The following is a 21,596-nucleotide window of genomic DNA, read 5'->3' as shown; positions in this document are numbered from 1 at the left end:
TCAAAAACATTTTGTAAATACACATGGGAACGTTCACGCTTTCAAAACGCTTTCAAATTCAAACACCGCCGTCAAATTCAGACGCTTCAGTGCATTGATCATTGTAGCCAATCACAGACATATCTGACAAGCGAATGAAGGCCAATCAGAGGTGTTTACGAATCCGCACAACAGCGCTCAAAGCGTCACATTTTTAAAATTTCTGTACCGACTTGGTATCGCGGTTAGTACCTTTGACAACACTAGTCTCCTACTTCCAAGATGTTTTTTCAAGAGGAAAAAGTCTCATATGCATCTTAACATGTTAAACTGTACTCAAAAAAGCCAAGATTCCAATTTGCAATCAAAAGTCAAAGACTTTAAAATAACCTCAAACATTTCTTATTAGATTTTTCCAAGGCCAAATGATCTGAGTTATGGCATCAAACACATATCCTCTTAGTGCTGTCAACAAATGACTAATTTGCTTCCATTTTCATCTCTTTTAAGAATTTTGACACTTAAATGAAAAATAACAAAAATCTCCATTAATTCTCCTGAGCTATAAGAGAGCAACCTCTGAGCAATAAAAATTTCCTCAAACCTCAACACCCTCGATGAGAAACAGAAGCGAAAGACCTTTGCACATTAATGTTCCATCAGAGCAAACGGCAGTTTAGAAAAGTGCAACCCCAAAGCTTGCACATTTCCTCACATGAGAGCTGAGAAAATGAAGTGTTCACTTCAACACTGCCCCCAAGTGGTGTTTTCAATGACCAGGCCAGCTATAAACAAGATTGTTCATCCTCTGAAGGTAATTACACATTCTGATCAGATATCACAGCCATAAACATGATTTAAACACTGCGATGGTCTATTAATAACAGAGGAACAGTTTGACTGAAGGTTATAAATCCTCAGAGGAAAGTTTTAAGTGCTGTGAGTCACGCTCCCCGTCACCTATGTCTTCTCACACTCAGGTAAAGTATGTCTCTAAAGGTGACAGAACGGAGGAGGTATTAAAGGATCTACTCACAGTGTTTATCACAGGCAGCATCTGTGTGTAGGGCGAGATAAAGGAAAGGTTGACGGCAGAGCAGGAGCTATACTAGCTTATAATTACGTAGCGGTGAGGCTAGCGACTGACCTCTCGGCAAGTGTCGCTGATAAGAGTTTGTTTTCATCCCGACATCTGACCCTCTGCAGTAAACGTGCTTCGGCAGTGTTTAAAAACTCGGATGAAAAAAATGGAAGCTCTTTTTGTGTAAATGCGTAGTGGCGAGATAATGAGACTATGATGAATGTGAAGGTATTACTCTATAAGTGAAAGCAGAGGGAGGTTGACCTGATACGTTGACATGCGGGGCTCTAATCGGTAGCTACAGCTTTCAGTGTGGTGCAGAGCCAAGCCACAGAGTGGGGCTAAATAATTTAACAGGTGCAATATGTTCAGGGTGGAAAATTCACTAAAATGGCTTCCTTGTCACTGAGTTGTTAAGAAGCATCAGATGTCGGCAAAAACATTCAACTATCGATCTTGTTTTAAGCCGTTGTATTGTCCAGTCAGCTGGCAAAATTATGTGCATTTGCTTTTAGAGATATTTTATTGTTTTCCAGCTTGTTTTCATCATATCAATTTAATAATTATTAATAATATGCATGTATATATAATATATGTGTATGTATTTTCTCTAGTAAAATATAGAAAACAGTATATCATATCAAAGCTGATTTTATAAAAATAAATATAAATTATATATGAGAAGTCATGGTTTGATACGTACCTCGGTTTTGGGTCACGGTTTGATACGAGTTCGATATAAGGAATTGTTGATTTGCTACTCTAGATTGACCAATGCTGTGCGGTAAAATGCAATGGCTGTTTTCAAACTTATTGGTTTGATTAACGTGTTGTGTGTAGCCTACGCTGTCATTTTCTTTGTGTGTGAGACTTTGTTAACATGCGTTGATAATGGCGGATGCACAAAGTTTAATATTACGTTTTTTCAAGAAATCACAAAAACGTGAGCGAGAAGGAGAAAAAGAGCCTACTTCACCTTTCCACGAGGAGACAGCCAGTGAAGCGCCACCTGAGGATTCCCATTTCCAGGACACCAATATTTCATCACTGGACTGTAGTAGTGAGACTTCCATGAGTCACGACACAAATCGGCACAAGATCAAATGATTTTGTCTCATTATAACTGCGGACCCAACCTAAAATACTCCATTTTTGGTCATACAGATAAGTGCAAGACATCATTTGAAACTGAAAGGGTCTTTTTTTATTTTTGTACACACTACATTCACAATAAAAACAAAACATTGTGCTTTTGTAAAATAAAGAAAACAAACAGGATGCTGCTTTCTGCCGTCCTAGTTTTCTTTTCTGTGAAGCTTGTGGAGCGCGTAACAAAAAGGAATCTAAACTCAGCGTATAGGCTACTAGCAAGCTTTTGTACGGAAGAGGATTAGGGCCAAGCAATAATAAAAAAATAATACCATCTCGAGATTAAAGTTGTTAAATTTCGAGAAAAAACTCGTTAAATTTCGAGAAAAAAGTCGAGATAAAATGTTGAGAATAAACTCGTTAAATTACGAGAAAAAAGTTGTTAAATTACGAGAACAATTTCGTTAAATTATGAGAAAAATGACGTTAAATTTCAAGAAAAAAGTCGAGATAAAATGTTGAGAATAAAGTCATTAAATTATGAGAAAAAAGTCGTTAAATTACGAAAACAAATTTGTTATATCTCGACTTTTTTCTCGTAATTTAACGAGTTTATTCTCAACATTTTATCTCTACTTTTTTTCTCGAAATTTAATGAGTTTTTTCTCATAATTTAACGAGTTTTTTCTCAACATTTTATCTCGACTTTTTTCTCAATTTAACAAATTTGTTCTCATAATTTAACGACTTTTTTCTTGTAATTTAATCACTTTATTCTCAACATTTTATCTAGACTTTTTCTCGAAATTTAACGTGTTTTTTCCCGTAATTTAACGAGTTCATTCTCAATATTTTATCTCGACTTTTTTCTCGAAATTTAACGAGTTTTTTCTCAACATTTTATCTCGACTTTTTTCTCAATTTAACGAATTTGTTCTCATAATTTAACGACTTTTTTCTTGTAATTTAATCACTTTATTCTCAACATTTTATCTAGACTTTTTCTCGAAATTTAACGAGTTTTTTCCCGTAATTTAACGAGTTCATTCTCAATATTTTATCTCGACTTTTTTCTCGAAATTTAACGAGTTTTTTCTCATAATTTAATGAGTTTTTTCCCGTAATTTAACGAGTTTATTCTCAATATTTTATCTCGACTTTTTTCTCGAAATTTAATGAGTTTTTTCTCATAATTTAATGAGTTTATTCTCAACATTTGATCTCGACTTTTTTCTCGAAATTTAACAACATTTTTCTCATAATTTTACGAATTTGTTCTCATAATTTAACTTTTTTCTTGTAATTTAATGACTTTATTCTCAACATTTTATCTCGACTTTTTTCTCAAAATTTAACGAGTTTTTTTCTCGTAATTTAACGAGTTTGTTCTCAACATTTTATCTCAACATTTTTCTTGAAATTTAACGATTTTTTTCTCGTAATTTAATGAGTTCATTCTCAACATTTTATCTCGACTTTTTTTGTTTTTTCTCAAAATTTAACAACTTTAATCTCGAGATGGTTTTATTTTTTTATTATTGCTTGGCCCTAATCCTCTTCCATACTTTTGCATGTCATCTAAACTTGTGTTTTAATTCGATTCTGAGCTTAGTTTTGAACAGCAGATGTTTTTAACCTATGTTTTTAAATCTATTTTTAACCACATGCTAAAATGCTCAAAAAGAAGGCCTCTCGTGCGTTCGGATGACTCTGAGAATGTACTTGCACCTCAGAATGCTTTTATGATGCAAGATTAATGTAAACAGCCCACTGCAAACACTCTTGTAATTCACTTTAACGTTTTCAAACTTTATTAATGATTATTTTATAGAAGGTTCAAGTGTTGTGTGTAAGGAATTGGAAGGAAGCCTAATACTGCTGTTTGTAAAGCACGCAGTGCCATCTGCTTTTAAAAACTAAGCTCAGAATCGATTCGAGAGAGAATCGCAATACATACAGAAAATATCAGAACTGATTCAGAATCATTTCTCAATTTGTAATGCAACGATGTATTGTCCCAGCCCTAATATTCAGCTCATTATAGTTTGTCAGCCTTTTGCCAGTTTTAAGACGTTGTTTCCTCCAGCCAGTGGCAAAATCTAGTGGATTTGTTATCTATCACATTCCATTTCTTTGCCCTTTTTTTGAAGATGTTTTATTGTTTTCATGCTTTTTTTCAGCCATCAAGGCCAGGTTTCCATGACAACAAAGTGGAATGTCATGCTGAATTTCACCTTTCCTGTCTCACCTCATATGGCGTTCTCAGCCCACTCAAATATGGATGGCACGGCTGCCATACAGATGCCTGATATCACCCGGATGGCTGCTGGGAGCTGACCTTGAGAGGGTGGCCCTCTGAGATTTGGAAGCAGCTGCTTAATTCCCAATCTGGTGAATCCTCAAATGGTGGATGCCACAACTGCACTCAGGTGAAACCAATGGAGCAACGGTGTGAGGTTGTCAGGCAAATTGAGAGGCCGCAAAGTCTGCCCTACGTGACAAACTTGTCATGTAGTTGCATAAAAAGGGTGGCCAGAATTGACAAGGACAATGGAGTCACCTCTTAGTGTCAGGTTCAAACTGAGGGAGCCAAAGAGGCTAAATTCCTAAAACGGTTATTCATCTGGGACAAAAAAAAGTAATCCTTGCATGCATTTCTCAAGAGCTGCCACCACAGTTCACCCAGAGACAATCTCTCCTTGTCACTCTAAAGTGGCAGAGAGAATGACAAACGTCCTCTGGTGGAAAATACATTGGGTCTCTGCTTTCACCATGAGGCGTATCGAAAGAAACCTGTCAGTCTTCCAGACAATGCTACTTGGGGCGGTGTAGGGCGAGTAAGTGACAATAGCGGGCGAGGCTGTCAGAGCTGACGGCTGTATTATTCACCTTGACTAATGTGTTTGAATAGGAAGAGGATAGGAAGTCATGGATCAAACCACCCATAATCCAACTGGGCCACTATAATCCTCATCCTCTCAAAAAGTGATGGACAAGTCCATTATGGCACTCCAGAGGCAGGGTCCCTTCGCTGAGTAAATTTGGCAGACGAGCTGGAATATGTGGGCTCATGCATAAGAGGGGAAGAGCTGCTCTTGACATGCCTGACATCAATTGTTAGAGCGGAGGGGGAAAAAATCAGACGGTTGGAGAAATCACAGCGACAGTGGCAAGAATAAACCATTTTCTGCATTGCAAAGGATGAGTGATCTAGATGTGGGGTCATTATTTGTCAACAACTGGCAAAAACAAACTTCAGTGATGTGTATTTTAGTTAATAATAATTTACTATTGAATTAATTTATTGTAATGTGTAAAGGTAACAACTCAAATGTATAATGTATTATATTATGTACAAACCCGATTCCAAAAAAAGTTGGGACACTGTACAAATTGTGAATAAAAACAGAATGCAATGATGTGGAAGTTTCAAATTTCAATATTTTATTCAGAATACAACATAGATGTCATATCAAATGTTTAAACTGAGAAAATGTATCATTTTAAGGGAAAAATAAGTTGATTTTAAATTTCATGGCATCAACACATCTCAAAAAAGTTGGGACAAGGCCATGTTTACCACTGTGTGCCATCCCCTCTTCTTTTTATAACAGTCTGCAAACGTCTGGGGACTGAGGAGAAAAGTTGCTCAAGTTTAGGAATAGGAATGTTCCATTCTTGTCTAATACAGGCTTCTAGTTGCTCAACTGTCTTAGGTCTTCTTTGTCGCATCTTCCTCTTTATGATGCGCCAAATGTTTTCTATTGGTGAAAGATCTGGACTGCAGGCTGGCCATTTCAGTACCCGGATGCTTCTTCTACGCAGCCATGATGTTGTAATTGATGCAGTATGTGGTCTGGCATTGTCATGTTGGAAAATGCAAGGTTTTCCCTGAAAGAGAAGACGTCTGGATGGGAGCATATGTTGTATCTAGAACTAGATATACCTTTCAGCATTGATGGTGCCTTTCCAGATGTGTAAGCTGCCCATGCCACACGCACTCATGCAACCCCATACCATCAGAGATGCAGGCTTCTGAACTGAGCAGTAAAACAACTTGGGTTGTTCTTGTCCTCTTTAGTCCGGATGACATGGCGTCCCAGTTTTCCAAAAATATATATAAATGATATATAAAATGTATTTATTTTTTAATAAAATCAACTTTTATTGATAAAATAATGTACAAACCCGATTCCAAAAAAGTTGGGATATATATATAAATATTTAGTAATAGTATACTATACTTTTTAATATACTTTTAATACAAGTAATATATATATAGAGAGAAAAAGAGATCATTTATTTATACTGATTGAGATACTTCAATCCAAACATCACATTAGAAGTCACAAAAATGTGAAGCGACGCGCAAAGATAAGTAATACTCTGACACTTTCATGTGTGTGAGATTTTGTTACTTTCATTTTTAATTGTTGCTCTATGTAGACACATGATTCTTAATTAATTGCCATAAATGAATGTGTTTAATTGGCTGTCCCATTAAAAAATATAGATATATAACAATAAAGATTCAAGTCTAAGGCTTATGTAAAATTGTCCACTGGCTCAAAGGAATAACTTAGGGAAATGGCATTTGATCCATGAGCACATATCTCAAGCATGATAAAAACTATCACAGCAAAAACAATCTTGACCTCTCCTTGAAGACAGACAATTTCAAACATTTTGAGATCACAGACCAAAACGCACCATGAGTCTTTTACCACGCTCGAATCAAAGCCCTCAGACAAACCACACATAAAACAGACACTTCATACATGGGTAGAAACCACAAAGGCCACAGACTTGAGTTCAGCTCAAGATCACTGCTTTCCAGGAATATACTTCTGTCAGTTAAAATAAAACAAGGGGAATGGATGATGTGTTTTGTGGCCCTGTGGGTTCCCTGCATGCTGTTAGGATTCATTAGGCTGAATAACCCCTATGGATTAGCTTTGCTTCAGGGTTCTGGCACCAGGCCTGCCACACTGACAGGTCATTATTGTGCATCAAGCTGGGACCAACTGCGGAGCGAACCGCAGCAGCAAGGCCTTTGAATCACAACCCGCTCTCACTACCCACATTTCACAAGACCGCAGTGTTCCAAACGTCCTCTCGCCTGCACCGTGAGGCTCTCGGTGGGACGGCGGTTCACTACACCTGTCTTCAGGTGCCACTTGAAGAAGTGCGGCTAACAAAAGTATGACGTCAGAAAAGATGAGACTGAAACTTCCGTTTAGACACTAACAGCTGATTAGGACACAGATTAAGGCTGGGACTGCATGGTGCCATCAATGGACAAACGCATGTAGATAATAAATAAAACTATATATATATCTAGTCTGTGAGTGTCTATTTAATGCATTCTAACTACAAAACTCTCAACTTTCAAACTAGTCAATATATGTTGTCAATAAACATCGATTTGCAAGAGTGCTTTTCAACAAAGCTGTGCACAGACTCAACCTAGCAAAAGATTCCTACAAAGTAATCACCATACATCCTGCATCTCCAGTTTGATATCGTCTTCTTGTTGGCGTATCTCATGCAGATAAAATCAGCCACTTCACAGGGTCAGAAGATACAGTGGGAAAAAAACAGCACCAATAATAAATACCTAGATACACAGAAAATCAATAGGACTTGTGTGTGGGCTGATATTAACAATTGACAATGTCATAGAGCTGCTTGCTGTGCTGAGGAGAGATGATCAGGATACATGAAGGCAGATGGTATTGATTTGTTCTCCTGTTTAAACAAAGCTCTGTAATGCAATTTTGAGGGTAACTGACAACCAAGGAAAAGCTATTATTTCTCAATATTGCAAAACAAATTGTAATTAGAGGATGGGGCCACAGACGATTGAGAAACGGCGTTTGCACGGAGCACTCCGAATCGATCAGCTCTTTTTCACTTGACCCCTCATAAACGGCTCAGATTAATACGGTTTAGATTATGAACCCTCCCTGCGCAGGGCGTTTGATTGGCAGTCTTTGCTGAGAGGGGCTGCAGATCTCCAGAAATGAAAAGAGCTTAACCCAAAGACTGCTTTCAGGGGCCGCTCACCTCTATAACGCACGCCTCCGCTGCACTTGGCCCGGTTAGCAGAGACTTTAATAATAAAACAGTGGAGAGTGGGATTTATGAACAGGTCATTTAGAGTGCACTGGAAAAGTGCTCTCAATCACACAATATTGAGAGATGATTAACGATGACCTGTTTGAACTCAAAGAAATCCGTGATGAAGTCATCACAAGAAACACTCTCGTATTCATGGCTAATTAGTGTGCGGCCTGCCAATCAATCTGACAGCTCAAGTCATGTAAAGTCAAAAAACACTTTTGAATTAGCTGGAGTTCTAAACTCATAAAATTCCTAAGTTTAGAAATAGCTTAGGAACAAACCTGTTGGCAAGCCAAGCAGAGAGTGAATTACTTGGTTGACTTTTTCCAGGTGCAAGTTTAGCTATAGTTTTAACTAAAATGCATTTTGGTCTTTCAGGTGAAAGACCAAAATTTGATCTTTCAGGTGAAAGATCATTCCGCATACCCGTTTAATGTCTATGGGTGATAGGGCATTTTCTTCTGTCGCTCCAAGACTTTGGAATTCATTGCCTGCTTGGATTAGGCATCCAAATCCAAATCCTCCCTTAAAGCTTATTTCTTTAGGGTAGCTTTTACTTGATTATATTAAAATTGAATTGAATTTACTTTTTATGATAGTATGTTCTTATTTGGTGTTTTTTTTTTATATCTCACTTATTTTAAAGTATTGTTTGTATAATTGTATGCTTCCTTTTTTTCTTATGTGAAGCACTTTGAGATGCTACTTTTAAAGGCGCTATAGAAAAGAAAGTTTATTATATTATTATTATTATTATTATTATTATAAAGTATGTGTCTATTTAGTGCATTCTGATTTACCAAAACAGTCTCCTGACAACTCGCAATAATTCAAACAAAACTGTAACAGTGGTACAACAAGTATGAAAAAGGTAGTTTTACTTCCTACTTAAAACTTAGTTAGAATTAGTGTTTGAGTAAAAGGTTTAGGTTTGTACCATTTTTAAAATTTTAGTATGTAATTTTTTTGGCATGAAAACATGATATGTTTGCAGATATTTAGGAAACATGCTAAGTTCACATAGGCCTACTTGTTTCTCTGCAAGCAATGCTACAGCCAGTTATTCTACTTTGAAATGTGCGTTCCGTGTCGGAATGCCAGATATTCCGCCCACTGCCAATTTAACCAATAATATTTCGACACCGCGGGTTGCCAGTTGGTGTATTGCAGCCATGGAAGCCAGCAAACGAACTAGGTCAGAGATTGCAGATTCTACCCGACCTAAAACACCTTGGCATCCATCTAAAATCTCTATGAACGAGAGTATCTTAAAATGCCACTGTCATTTGACCATTAGCTGGGAGTTTGATTGACAAGCGATCTAACCAATCATAAAGCCGAATCCGCCACTTTGTCCGACAAAGCAGTCAGGAGTAAGAAGATTAACCTCGGTGGACTTGAACTTGAAAAATGGTGTACTGACGTCTTTCCGCGTTTGAAACAACATTCCTTCTCATGTTCATTCATGTTTTTTTGATGCTATAAATTAACTAGTAGGAAGAGATGATCGGTTCAGGAGCCGCTTGTGCCGAGGAGCTACAGCAATCTGTTACGACACATTAAAGAGCCACAAAACGTTTTTTATTGTTCGAATTTCTTAAAAAAATGACACAATTTGAAAGCTGGGACTTTAATATCATAAGTAACCTGCTCTGTCTTGTCTGTCGATGTGTTGTCAGTGTCCTCTTTGCTCCGCGATGTATTTTTCACTGTGTGTGGTGTGACAGCACCATGGCTTGTCGGACAAAGCAACAGTAACTAAGGGGGGCGGATCTTTGCGAAGGGTCAATTGCATTCGTTTCTGTTGCGTGTCCTCAATCTGGCAACCCGTGTGAGTGACGAGTCTGAGGAGGAGGGGGTGGGAGAAACAACTCGCTCCAAAATTTTTAATTTCGACCGCAGTACCCATTTCAATCGGTAGCTGTCAATATTACATACTACACCTTTAATTTCATAATTTTGTAAAAATTATGACAACTTGAGGCTGGGTTGGACTTCAGTAGATAGTGATAATAGTAGTAATAAATAGTAGAGAATAAATATTATTGCAAACTTCTTGCAAGTTAACCCATTGTTGAATTGGAGCGACTATGTCATTTTCTATAGTTTGATATGGTATATCGTATTTTGGCTGCATAAGATCAAAGGTCATGAACAGGCCTTCATTGTATAGGTGGCCCAGGCTGGTTAGTCTTCTTTGATTCCATGTTAAACTCAACTGTTGATCCACATTACTATGCCGATGGCAAAAAAGTCAAACTCTTAATCTGGACGTACAGGGTCAACTCTCTCCTGCATCACAGTTTTAATTATTCTTGATTTAAGGATTATATGTCAAAACCATTGGACTGCACAAATAATTCTTTTGATATTAACTTTGCCACACGGAGGACACGTGAAGGATTACATCAATTTAAGCAATTACTGTTTGGCTTATAGTTGACTACACACAGTGCCTCTGAGTTTACTGCTATATTGATTTCCAAGCCAATGTTCACTGTAGGGAAATCCCAGGATGCCTCCATAATCTGCAGCCAAAATCCTTTTTGACTAAGGCTGTAGCTCTGCCAGAAACTGTCTGAATCACTTGGGCAGCGGTTTTGCAGACTGAACAGTTATTTTGAGTGTACAAAAGCTCAATAAATGACTGCAATTTCATGCATAAGTTGCAAATGGGAGACCGAGGAATCATTAACTAAAGGAATTCTTCAGTCTTATTAGAGTGTCACTCTAAGGTCAAATGTCAGGCATCTTTTCAATCCAAATTTGGGAAATGACTACAATGAATTTTTACACTATGTCAGTTCAAATAAAATTTTATCCTTATTACTTAGGTATCAATTTACTCCCCTCTGCTCTTCCAGAGGATTCCACTACTCGTGAAGTGTTTTTCTAATAGTTGCCTCGCGTAATAGTCTCACACACACTGACACGCTCACACATATTCATATTCATTGGTATGCTAGATGCAATCTCACCAGCATCCTTTTGGGAAAACCTCCCACCTGCTTAAGGAGAATGATGAGACATTAGGAGACGTGTTCTGTTCAATAATTCATGTTATTAATAATGAAAGCTACAGACATATCAGTGGATGAGAAAAATCGTTTCTGCTCAGTAATTTTATGAGGCTGTAACATATTGCCAACTGTGCCATATTGCTGCCTTGCCAAATTTTCTAGCTTTTGACTTGAAATTAGCTGGGCATGAGATGCATTGATAATCTAAACCCCGTCCAACCAAACTAGATTAATTTACACGACAGTTACGGTCCTCTAATCCGAGTGTCCAAGCATAGTTTCAGTACTGCTAATATTTAGTGTATCATCAGGGACGCTTCACTCTCTGCATCTCTCTGCTTGTTTGTGATGTTCACAGCATTTATAGCAAGAATTATGTGAGCGGAATACCAACAAGTGTCTACTAGGGTTGTGCAAAATTTAAAACTAAAAAATTGGCTTTGAAATCATGACTGAAATTGAATTGAATTGGCCACACTTCACAGGAAGTTGAATTGGAGTGACAGAAAGAGGAATTTATTGAATTGAAATTCAAAAAAAGTCAACAAAAGGTAATAAGGAGATCAAGTGCTTGTTTGCAGAAGTGAATAACAAAAAAATTATGACGTATGTAAGCTGAATACAAATGTCTACAGATGGTGTCTCAAACATCTATCTATAAAAACCATCAAACGTCAACATTTAAAGGTTGAAGTCTAAGGTGTCCCCTGAATGTGTCTGTAAAATTTCAGCTCAAAATACCCCATAGATTTTTTTTAATTCATTTTTTTAACTGCCTATTTTGGGGCATCATTAACTATGCACCAATATATAGGTTGCGGCCCCTTTAATTCTCGTGCTCCCCCGCCCCCGGAGCTCGCGCTTGCCTTGAACAGCATAAACACAGTTCACACAGCTAATGTAACCCTCAAATGGATCTTTACAAGATGTTCGTCATGCATGCTGCTTGCATACATCGGGTCATGTGAGTATTGTATTTATTTGGATGTTTACATTGATTCTGAATGAGTTTGATAGTGCTCCGTGGCTAAAGCTAACATTACACACTGTTGGAGAGATTTATAAAGAATGAAGTTGTGTTTATGAAGTATACAGACTGCAAGTGTTTAAAAATGAAAATAGCGACGGCTCTTAAATACAGTAATAAACGATTTTAACTTTAACCACATTTAACAGTACATTAGCAACATGCTAACGAAACATTTAGAAAGACATTTTACAAATATCACTAAAAATATCATGATATCATGGATCATGTCAGTTATTATTGCTCCATCTGCCATTTTTCGCTATTGTCCTTGCTTGCTTACCTAGTCTGATGATTCAGCTGTGCACATCCAGATGTTCTGCCCTTGTCTAATGCCTTGAACATGAGCTGGCATATGCAAATATTGGGGGCGTACATATTAATGATCCCGACTGTTACGTAACAGTCGGTGTTATGTTGAGATTCGCCTGTTCTTCGGAGGTCTTTTAAACAAATGAGATTTACATAAGAAGGAGGAAACAATGGAGTTTGAAACTCAGTGTATGTCTTTTCCATGTACTGAACTCTTGTTATTTAACTATGCCAAGGTAAATTCAATATTTAATTCTAGGGCACCTTTAACTTTTTTCAAAACATTCAAACAAGGCTTTGTCAAGCCAACGTTTATTGCTTTTGTGGTTAAATTACAGTTCAATTCATTTTAACTCTACATACAATCACTTCCTCAATTCAAATTTAATTCAAATTCTGGATGTTCTCAACTAGGGCTGGGTGATAAAATGATAATTATCGCAACATAATTTTCCTCGTTAAAATTATAACAAAAGTTCTTTAAATGTTTATGCGGCAAAAGCGGAACGAAACAGAGTTAACAGCGACACATGGACCATTTATCAGCTCGGCTAAAACGGCAGCGCTCTCGGTGATCAGTCTTGATCACGTGACCACTAAATAGCGCTGTAAGATCCAGTGTGAAATGCTTTAATTCAGCAAAGAACACAAATGTCTCTGTGATTTAAACTAGTTTACAGCCAGATGAAACAGCACTGACATTCTCAACAGGAAAACATTATGTCATGAATGTTCTAGTTAGAAGGCTTTTCAATCTACAAATCACCAACATTTACAATGGATTTACTGTATGAACTAACTGAACGATGGTATTGTGGCAGAAAGTACTTTTGTTATTAAGCTATCCGCTTGTTAAGTAATGACGTAAGGAACGCCGTTTCCGGGTCTAAGCCTCGACTAATTTCACTTGAGAATGCCATCGACGGCCGTTTGTGAGCGCTATATATTCATATTAAACATCAATCATTTTAAAAAGTTAAACATTTTAAATACTTACAGTCTACACAACAGTTTCCGTGCTCACAGCGTCACAGACATTAATATTTTAACGATTTATAAAAGATGAATCATTGTCTGGCCATCTGGAGTTTTGGTGTGGAGATAAAGGTTATGATTATACTTTTTTGGAAGTATTACACCACATCGTGTGTGTATATTAGCACCATTTGTTGTTTTCTTGTGGTATGAGATAGAGCGTTTTTTTTTATTTTTTTTTTTTATTAAATGTTTGGTATGAGATAGAGCGTTAGGACCCGGAAGCGCTGCCGCGTGACGTCAGACTTAACAACCGGATAGCATTTGTGCATTTGTATTCATATGTTTTTAGGCTACTGATTTTCATTACAAATACCATAGAAACCATATAGTTACATTTTACCATGGTAGTGAGGTGCTATATGCATGGTTTAACCTATGGTTATCACAAAATGTATGATATATGATATATGATATATAAAAGTAGAGCCCTAACTCAAACTGTCAGAATATTTAAATTTTACCCTATAAAAATTAGGTTATTATCATTTTTACAGATGTTACTGTTTTTGTTAACAAATTTACCTCTGCATCCTAACTCAAGCTACTGCTACTGTCAGCTCAAGCTCCAGTCAAATGTGCATTTTTAAGAGACAAAACACGTTATATTATTAATATTGCAGCCTGCACTGCAAACTGTGCCGAAGATATGTGACATCAAAGTCAGGCAACACAAACCTGTTTCATGGTTTGAAACAATATCACTTGTTAGAACATGCAGAAACTAAGAAATTAATTTTTCTATTAAAATAATTATTTTAAACAAACAAACAAAAAAAATGAAAAAGTGTAAAGAATGCAAAAATGTTTTGAACGTTCTACCTCAGATTTGTAAAAATGTGTTCACCTGTTTGTCAAGTGTCTGACAATAAAGAGTATAGTTTAAAACTACAACTTTCACTCAGGTGCAAAAATCTACTTTTAAAAAGAAATAAAGATTTGACATTTAATGATAATTATCAATGTCGACTGATAGGATCATTTTTTTGGCCAGATCTCCCAGTCCTCAATTCAAATCTGAATGGTGCACAACTTGACAAACACTTGCTTAAGTATATTTTTGAACTTAGAAACACGCCATGAGTTAAAGTTATCGTGCAGTTCTTCACTGACAAAGTGTACCATCGTCCCTGCCATTCAAAGCACAATGGCTTTTGCTCTGGTATTTTGTGTGCAGTGTTAAGCCAATGACGAACAAGCGTTTCACAGCATGGCTCTGGGCAAACGGCCCGACAGATCCCTTTTCAGCAGCAAATATAGATCCTAGTGCCCCCATTCCATGTCCTTCTTTCACTCCAGCTGAGTGAAAACCCATCTGGGATTCTAACAACAAAAACCTGCACAGGATGTCTCACAGCGCACACAAGCTGACTAAGATTCAGCAGTGAAGGCCAGCATACAGCTGTGTAAGAATCCCACTGCAGTCATGTCGGCCCTGTTTGGCATTCAGCAAAGGAGGGGAGACGTATTAGTCACAAAGAGTCTCACAGGGAACCGTTCTTACACATTCTGATCACTGTCCACCCCAATGGCCCTGAAAAAGCCAAACCCAGGATTTATACATTTCTCTTAGATCGCCATAAATTCTTTACACCAACACAAATACGTCCATCGGGAATAAGCAAGGTTACTGCAGATGAAATAAGTCAAAGATTCAACTGGGCTTTCAGACAGCACAAAAAACTAATGAGATGAAAACCAGCTCTGGCCTTCATTTTGTCAGTGCTAAGTTAACCTGAGCTATACTTTAAGATGTGATGCTCGGAGGAGGTGCAGCAGAGATGTCTTTATGATTTCAAAGCATAACAGCTCAGAACACACTACACAAATTGAACATAAGGTTATTTAGGCTATTTGTAACTATTTGCTCGATATGCAGCCACTTTAGTTTATTCTGTATGTCCACATCCAAGCACATTAGGGGCCCTTATCAAACATTATTTGTTTATATTAACCATTTCAATTAAAATGCTAAAAAAGGAGTACAGAAATACAAAATTAAACTCAAACTGACATCCTATTTTTGAGTATATTTGTTTTTATTGCAACAAAAGTACCAGAGTTACGTAAAAGCCTGGATAAAACGGGCCTTTGACTGGACAAAGGGGGCTTTGGAGTCAAAAAAGTTGAGAATCGCTCCCTAGTGTTTTGGGCGGTGAATTGTCCAATATATTATTTTCTTGTGATAACTGTGCAGGGCCTCTGAAAGGATGTCCCTGTGTGGCTAACCCAGTACAGTGGCTCCAAATAGTATCTGGACACTTAAAAACTAATTTTAAAATAACTTTGCATCATAAAACAAAATACCAACTAACTGACAATTAATTTAAAATTGACTTTTAATTTAAAACTGACTTTCAAGTTGTAAGGATATATCACTTGGTTTGATACTTTATTTAATGTAATGAAATGCATACATTTTTATGCCTGACCTAAGTGTAAAAAAATCATTCTACTGCATTTAAAATACAAAACTATACAAGAAAATTGCTTTAGTGCAATAAGATTTTACAATTCAGCATAATTTAGGGTCATAAGAGGCTTACCGGTTAACTAAGATGCCCATTTGCTGCTTTTTGCAAACAGAACAGACTCGCTGTGTAATTTAGTAAGCATTTTCTGACAGGGACAGGAGCTCATTACTGTAGTCTCTCAGGTTAGATTGAAATGGTGACCTTTGTGATGACTCTTATCAAAGGCATTAAACATCAATTATTCAAATGAATTACTTCACTTCCTCTCCAAATCTTACTCATTCGGACAACGTCATAAAACTTTTAGGAGTTGCATGCATGAAATATTTACAGCGAAGCCATCACTCATTCTATAATGAATAAGCACACCTTGGCATTGACACATTTACTCTTGGAGCACGAAGAGAGAAAGCAAGTTGTGTCCTTTATGGGGCATCTTAATGCTCATCTTCTGCTTTGGTCACCACAGTAAGCAAAATGTTGTTGGGACACAAACTGATAGTGTGACATCAGAGAAAGTGATATCATGCATTCCGTTTCTTACAATGACAATTTCCAGCATCCAAAATCAATAGCACAACTGCTTTTAGAATGAACAAACAAACAATAGAAAGATAGATTCAACGATAGAGCGATACAACAATAGATAGATAGATAGTTCGAACAATCAATAGATAGAATGATACACAGATAGAACAAACAATAGAAACCTAACGAACAAACGAGCGAACAAATGAGCGAAAGAACGAACGAACAAATGATAGATAGATTGACAGACAGAGACTATAGACAGATAGATAGACAGTTTGAACAATCAATAGATAGAATGATACACAAATAGAACAAATAAATAAGCGAACGAACAAACAAACGAACAATAGATAGATAGATAATTTCAAACAATCAATAGAATGATACACAGATAGAACCAACGATAGAGTGAACGATAGAACTTCTTACGAACAAACGAACAAACAAACGAACAAACTAGCGAACGAACAAACGAACGAACGATAGATACAATGATAGACAGACAGACAGTTCAAACAATCAATGGATAGAATGATACACAAATAGAACAAACAATAGAGCGAATGAATGAATGAACGATAGATAGATAGATAGATAGATAGATAGATAGATAGATATTTCAATAGATTTTAATAGATAGAACAAATGATAGAGCGAACGACAGAACGTCGAGCAAACGAACAAACAAACGAACAATAGATAGATAGATAGATAATTTCGAACAATCAATAGATAGAATGATACACAGAACAAACAATAGAGCGAACAATAGAACTTCGATCAAACAAACAAACAAACAAATGATAGATACAATGATACAGATAGACAGACAGTTCGAACAATCAATAGATAGAATGATACACAAATAGAACAAACAACAGAGCGAACGAATAAATGAATGATAGATAGATAGATAGATAGATAGATAGATAGATAGATAGATAGATGTTTTAAACAATCAATAGATAGAACAGTACAGAACGAACGAATGAACGATAGATAGATAGATAGATAGATAGATAGATAGATAGATAGATAGATAGATAGATAGATAGAGAGATAGATGTTTTAAACAATCAATAAATAGAACAGAACAGAACGAACGAACGAACAAAGGACGAACGAACAAACGATAGATAGATAGATAGATAGATAGATAGATAGATAGATAGATAGATAGATAGATGTTTTAATCAATAGATAGAACAGTACAGAACGAACGAACGAATGAACAATAGATAGATAGATAGATAGAGAGATAGATGTTTTAAACAATCAATAAATAGAACAGTACAGAACAGAACGAACGAACGAACAACGAACGAACAAACAAACAAACGATAGATAGATAGATAGATGTTTTAAACAATCAATAAAATAGAACAGTACAGAACAGAACGAACGAACGAACAACGAACGAACAACGAACGAACGGACGATAGATAGATAGATAGATAGACAGATAGATAGATGTTTTAAACAATCAATAGATAGAACAGTACAGAATGAACGAACGATCGAATGAACGATAGATAGATAGATAGATAGATAGATAGATAGATAGATAGATAGAGAGATAGATAGAGAGATAGAGAGATGTTTTAAACAATCAATAGAACAGTACAGTACAGTACAGAACAGAACGAACGAACGAACGAACGAACGAACGAACGAACGAACGAACGAACGATAGATAGATAGATAGATAGATCTAGGCTGATGCCAGACTTTTTTTCTATTTAGATCCACAGCTGTCTAATTTTACCCTGTCAACTCTCTAGTGCTTTACGTCACTGCAATCCACCTTTCCTCTCACAACATACCAGTCCCAGCAGCAGCTTGACGTGACCCTTTCCGTAGGGATAGGCCACAGTCATTTTGTACATTTTGAAGACCATGAGAGCAGACAAGAGTCATCATTCATGATGTTTGTTTGGCTCCTGCTGAAACAGTCAGTGTGCTTTAGTCTCGGAGAGGACAGCTCCTACCTGGACTCCTTGAACGGGTGGACGGATGCCCCAACTGCTCCATGACCTCTCCGGTTGTCATGGTTATTCACAAACACCAGGGCCGTGTCACAAGGCATCAATCTCTAGCACTCACTGAAACAAAAAGAACTTGCATTTGAACAAATAGAAGAAAACTCACAAAATGCCACATGAAGGGTAAGAGCAAAAGTTATGTTTTGAGTCTATATTTTATCATATGGAACATAACTGGTTTCTAGCTGGTCCACTAGTGTCATTTGCTGGTCAAGCTGGTATTTGGAAAATTCTTGTTGGTCTTAAAATATCATTCCTTACAACAAGATTTTAGTGTAAGATTATGGCCTGGGTTACAGCCTCAAGCATTTTTATCAATCTATAATTTCACTTTTATTATTACGTATTATAATATGAGATTTATGATATTTACATACATTTACATATGTACATTTATATCCAGCCATCCATCCATTTTTTTTTTTATCCACACAAACACACACTACCATACCCTATCAACAAACTAATAAAGTAATAATTTGCATGTTCACACATACTATGTAAGTGTTGTAGATTTTAATTGCTAGTATGTACTGTTCTTGTTAATGTTATGAATAATAATCACCTTATTTACGGTCTACAAGTCAACAAATCCTGGGTGCAATGATGTTTGTTGAGCTAAAAATGTCTCACTCACAGACCATTTCAAGTTCATCAAGTGTACATTTTGATTCGAACATAAAGTTGTGGTTTCTGAGTGGGTGAGTTATTTTAATTTGAACTTCGAAATTCTTTCCAATTTCCAGGCCAATTGTGAACTGAAACAATTGCGGCCACTAGATAAGACAGGCGCTGGCTTTTTATGTGCTAATTAGCCAATCAGGGTGAAGAAGAAAACATGATGGGTGGGCAATATCACATTGAAAGGGTAATCAGCCTATCAATACGATGATGTAAACATGATAGGCGGGCATTATGGAAGTGACAGGTTAATGAGCCAATCGTAGCACTCAGTTTAGCCGCGAGTGTTACTGAATTTTGAAATTAATTTTAAATAGCTTACATATTGTGTGCAATGTGACTTGAACCCAGCTTCATTAGCTTACTAATGAAGATATACTGTATCAAAGACTATAGAATAACACAAGACGCGTCACTCGTATTGTTTTGAACATAGACGTTTTGAATGGGAGAAAGTGTAATGAGCAATATGGCGGAATAAGTCCAGCCTTCTAAATAAGAGCCAATCGCCGACTGGTAAAGTCATCGCGTCACTTCAGCGGCCGTTAGAATCACCGGTTTCTATAGAAACAGTCAGACGCGCGCCTCCAAAGACTCAAGAGACGCGCATTTAGATATGCGCATTAGCTTGATCCAGCCTGAAAAATATAGTTTTTTTGTCATGATTCGAGCGTTTAGAAACTAAATTTATGAGCCGGTTGTTGTTAGATTTCATTGGTGATTTCAAATATGAAATTTAATCATAAGGTTGGCGAACAGTTTTGGAGAATTTGATGCTTCCCCATTCAAAGAGATTGCATGATGCCCAGGATGCCCGAGAGGCGTTTCAAAGATGGCCGCCGAGTGAAATGACTTGTCTTAAAGGGACTTTGACTGTATCTTCGAGTGTCAATCCTGTTCAATAATGCTGACCAACCAAATGATATATAAACCAGGGGTTTTGTTTTATTAATACGCATATTACATTTTTTTCCCCCTTTTTTCTCTGAACTTTTTCACAGACCCCCAAAGGCACCCTGAGGGTCCTCAGACCCCAGTTTGAAAACCCCTAAACCGTATCTTAGAGAATCCCTGTAGCTAAATTAAACCACTTTAGAAGATTATTAAAAACCTAAATAAACACATACAGAAATCAGGGCTTATTTCAACACATTTTATGTGGGTGGGCCCCCTCTTCATTTTGGACATGGGATAGTTGTCCTGCCTAGGTGGTGTCCCTGACAGAAATTATATTCATCTGAATGCATATCTCCTCATTAAAAATGTTCTCCTTGTATTCAAGCTCTGAAGCCCTTTGATACCCTCATTGCGTTCCCGCTGTAGGTAGGAAAGCACAGCAATGTCCTTTGATGTGTCCTGCTAGGCAGTGTTGTGCTGTGGGCTCATGGTAATGAACCGATGCGGCTCCTGCAGGTGAAGATCTACACAGACGTTGTCATCAATCACACATGTGCGTCGGGCGGAGGGGAGAAGAGGCACTCGACCTGCGGCTCGTACTTCAATGCCACCCGTGAGGAGTTCCCATCTGTGAGATACTCTGCCACTGACTTCAATGATGACAAATGCACCAGCCGCCGTGGAAATATTGAGAATTACCAAGACATTTATCAGGTATAATTTCAAAAGTGATAAAAGGGCCCTTGTTGGGAATGCCATTGGACATTTTTTTTTTTTCATCTAGGCGAAGCAATCAAGAGTATTTGAATATCAGATGGGCTTCATATGACCCACCACAATCATTTTCCATATGTTCCACGATAACAATAAAGATATTTGACTGTGTCCCAAATGACGTACTATACACTATGCACATATGTTATGCTCTATGTACTCAACCATCTAGTGTATTAATTTTATAAGGTGATTTTGTCATCCAGCATCAGTCTGTTAGTATGGAACTAACAGAATTTTTTATCGCGATTGCAAGTTTATACCTTGCAATTCTGAGAAAAAAGTATGAATTGTGAAGACATAAACTCGCAATTGTGAGCAAATAAGTCAGAATTGCAAGATAAAAAGTCAAAATTACTTTTTTTATTTTATGGGGGAAACAAGTAGTTAGCCCCTCCCCCTCCAGTTTGTAATAGAGTGCAACAGTTAGGGACATTTTTAACAATAACTTATAAACTGTTAAAGACAGACCTTCTGAGAGCTACGAGGTTGTTAATCAATGGTATTTGATTCTGTTGAAGCTGTCAGCCT

This window comes from Megalobrama amblycephala, linkage group LG22, assembly GCF_018812025.1.
Source record: "Megalobrama amblycephala isolate DHTTF-2021 linkage group LG22, ASM1881202v1, whole genome shotgun sequence".
Taxonomy (NCBI): domain Eukaryota; kingdom Metazoa; phylum Chordata; class Actinopteri; order Cypriniformes; family Xenocyprididae; genus Megalobrama; species Megalobrama amblycephala.
This window is presented reverse-complemented; position numbering follows the sequence as displayed.